This window comes from Oryzias melastigma, linkage group LG14, assembly GCF_002922805.2.
Source record: "Oryzias melastigma strain HK-1 linkage group LG14, ASM292280v2, whole genome shotgun sequence".
Classification (NCBI taxonomy): Eukaryota; Metazoa; Chordata; class Actinopteri; order Beloniformes; family Adrianichthyidae; genus Oryzias; species Oryzias melastigma.
The window spans coordinates 2,209,538-2,213,720 of NC_050525.1; positions in this window are offsets into that span (position 1 = coordinate 2,209,538).

The following is a 4,183-nucleotide window of genomic DNA, read 5'->3' on the forward strand; positions in this document are numbered from 1 at the left end:
TCTCCCTCCTTACTACCCAACCTAGCGTACAAGTCATCATAAGCTCTTTGTTTGGCCTTTGACACCTCTACTTTCACCTTACGCTGATTAAGCAAGAACATATATAACTAAAGGGTATCAAAACAAGACTTAAAAAAAACAAGACTGGATATTGTGACTAATAAGTATACACTGTTTCCAGAGTCCTAAACTCACTAGACCTCCCAGCAGCCCCAGCACACAGTCACTGGATGCCATTCACCTGACCCCAACCTGACAATCATCCACCTGTTTCTTAAGCAGCACACAGAGCCTCACTCAGTGTGAAGTATTGTTTGTACCACCCTGCCTGCATTACCGAGCGTTTCATTCTGGATCTGATCTCCTGTTTCTGACCTTGCTTATTCTCTGATTACTTGGCGCCTGCCCTGACCCTCACCTGGATCCTTGACAACTTTGGTCTCTTCTTGGATGCTCCCATGCTCTTGGTTGACCTCTGACTGTCTGACCCTGATTTAGCTTTGTGGATTATTAGCTGTGCTTCATTCCTGTCTGAACTAATAAAGCTGGTGCACCAGCTGTTTATTTCTCTATAGAAGTCTATGGGATTTTGGGTTTTTGGAGCCACGAGGTATTTCCTGTTTGAAACGGCAAGGGGGAGGAGTCACTCATTCCAGTTTTCTTTCAGTGAATGACTCAAATACAAGTTTGGACAAAGTGAACCTTCATCAGATTAGAACAATGTTTGGTTTGAATCAGCATAAATGCTCCATATCTCACACACACTATGGTGTTTTCTTTACCACTGTGGGTTTCTGATGCCAAAATGTTATTTGTGCTGTTTCATTTCATGGCTGATTTTAACCAGAAGGTCTGGAACACCTAGAAGCCGTTTTACACTCCACCAAGCAGCAGCCGTGAAGTCCTTCAGGAAGGGGTGTGTCCTACAGTTTGAGAAGTGCGGCCTTTTAGGTACTCAGCTGTTTTACTATTACAGGAACAAATGCTGGCTCCTTCTCTTTGGCAGAGTACCTTAGCTGTGTAAATGTACATCCAATTTTTTCCTTACTCCATGAAATCACTTCCCCTCTCCCTAAGGTGCCCCAGCAGGGCAGTTCCAGAGAACTCAGTTACAAGCTGCAAAGAAATGCTGTTTGCTCTGCCGGGTCTTAGTGATAGTGACACACCTGAGATGGATTATTGTTCTCAGTGAAAGGAAGTGAAGCTAGAGGAGTGAGATCAAGAACCTCATCAAGGAGGACTGAATAAGGAATAAATCCTCTTGTGAAATGGGCTCCTGTTACAGAGCAGCTTGTAAATATACAATAAAACATTACATCAATTATCTATTAAGGGTGTTTTGTTGTCCTCTGATGAAAAAAAAAAAAACAGTTGTGTTTCCATGGTGCACACACAGGTAGGTGACTGTGGAGTATTGTTTTGCATAGATGCAGCTGAATGTATTTTGGCAGGAACAGCTGTATCCCCAGATGCAGAACCAACCTGACAACCTCTCAGACAGATGGCTGGTCTAGTCGCATCAAGATGACTCTGAATCACAGTCGTGCTCTGTGGATGTGAGCTTGTGGACATGGAGCACGAGAGCGTCTTTACTGTGTTCCCACACTTATTTGTGTTTCTTTAATTGTGGTTTGATCAATTCAAAGATTTTTTTTTCAGACAAGATTTCAATTTTTGTGACTTTTCCTGTTTGTTAAAAAAAATCGGACAACTATGAAACTTTTGGGTCTGAAGGAGATGCTGCGGTACTGAGGTGTATCTCCCCCGTGCCCTGCATGGAGAAATGGCATCAGCTGACTCTGAAGTGGCTGGAAAAAAATCCTGATATGCTGAAGAAGATAATGTGTGAATGTGTGAATGGTTCTGTGACTGTGAAGTACTTTGGGCCTTCGAAGGAGGGTAGAAAGCGCTATACAAGTATACAACATTTACCATAATCGTGGAGGATAATTATCATCCAGAGCAGGAGTTTTTTAATGGATGAGACTGGCTTCTTCTGCAAGTAGATGCATTTTTACACTTATTTAATTAAGGAGGAATCAAGTGTTCCAGGTTTTAAGGCACAGAAAGACAAAGTGACGCTCCTCATATGCATCATAAAATCAGAATCAGAATCCTTTTATTGTCATTGTATCACAAGGAGCTTGTGATACAATGAAAAATCAGGTGCTCTTCGGCCAATAAAATAAAATAGACAGAAATATATATGTGTAAAATAAAGAAGACATTTTAACAGAAAACCGTGAGAATATATATATATCAATTGCACAAAGTAAGACAAAAGTAAAAAGTAATATATACAACTATATTGCACTTCCAAAGTACACTTCTGTAGTATTTTATTCAATTTTTTTACTGTCTAAATCGGGGGTCGGCAACCTGGGGCTCCGGAGCCGCATGCGGCTCTTTAAGCACTCCCTTGCGGCTCATTGGCGCTTTTTCAGTAATGTTTGAAAATAATAAAAAATGTTAGAAGAAATTATATTGTAGCGATTTTGGTGGGAGCAGAACCAAGCAGATGGCTGGCAGGTTCGAATCCAGAGATCACTTGTGTCCCATAAAGTGCACGACCCAAGTGATTGGAGAAAGAACCATACACGCAGGCCGTGTAAATTAGTTGGTGTTTTCATTTTTTTTGACTACCATGTATTTAACAGTGCAGAACCACATAACAGCCGACACTGTGAGGAGGGTCACTCATACACACACCACTCTCACTCATGGTGCCGGTAAAACACTCACTCACTCCCATAATGCAACACAAGAACAGACACTAACTCCACCCACTAACAAGGAACTATTTCTAAATTAACAGTCAGGCTGCCACAATATTTTTGTTTTAATACGATTTCTGTAGGAGGACAAACATGACACAAACATCCTTTACGTTTTCCAGTTGTTGTGAGATGAGTGTAGATGCTTCCACGCCGTCTGAGTCAGCGCACAGCAGAATTCCTGCCCGTGCGTCTGGAGCGCACGTGAGCGCACGTTGCTACGCGGGTTTTGAAGTCGGGTCACGAGCTCCACGTACAAATCGGCACGCATTGAGCGCGCTGAATCTTCAATCCGGTTCAAGATTTCCACGCACAGTCGCGGCAGCTCAGAGCTGTAACTGTGCGTGGAAATCTTGAACCGGATTGAAGATTCAGCGCGGGAGCTGCTTGTGGGCGGAGTCTGCTTCAAAGCACAGAAGTACCAAACGTGATCACGAAGGAGAAATGAATCATTACGGTTTGTGTCCGGTCAGGTTAATATGACACCAAGATGAGATGAGCGCTAATGAACAGTAGAAGAAGAATAGAAGAAGAATCTCCTCCCCGCCACTGCGTGCGTGACCGCGCTGCTCCGGTGTGGATATCACCTGCTGAGCGCGGCGATGTGCAGGTCTCACACACCGGCCGCGTGCGGTGCGTGGCGGGGAGGAGATTCTCCTTCTATTGTATTTTTACTGTTCATTAGCGCTCATCTGCATCTACAACAGGGAGAACCTAAAGTAAAAGTGTTGAAAATCCCCCAAATCTTTCTGAAGACTTTTGTTTTCACAACTCTGTCCTTTTAAATGTCTGACTATAAGACTCACGCGCGCTCCAGACTTGGAGGGCAGGAATTTAGGTGTGCACGCGCTTATATTGACTCTTCATTGAAAGTGTTGATTGACGCGGCCAGTGTGGAAGCACCTTAAAGGTGCACGTTACATTTTTGTGTTTTTTTTTCAAATCCTCTAAATAAAAATGACATCAAAAATCGTATTTCTTTATTGCATTTCTTTAATTTCATCAAAGCAATGAAACAAACTGTAATTCATTCATATTGTAGTGATGGTCTCAGACACGCGCTGGGCTTGCTGTCGGTCTGGCAGCGCAAGGAATTGTGGGTTACCCATTCTTTTGCCTGTCTGACTGGAATTGGATTTAAGTTTGGGTTTTCGTCAACGTGTTTTGTTGTCTGACTGTTGAACATTTGTTGGCATTTATGATTTTGTCCTGTTATGTTTGAATTCTTTCTGCACCTGGAGTGAGAATGAGGGAGAGACTGATCAGGACCCCCTCTCGTTGTGTCATTGAGGGATGTCAAAATAAAAGCTCAAATGTTCATTATGAGGCTATTCAGCTTTTGTCAGATAGTTAGACACTGCAATGTCTCTCCAACTTGTCATGAGACCATAAATGTAGCTTATACGACA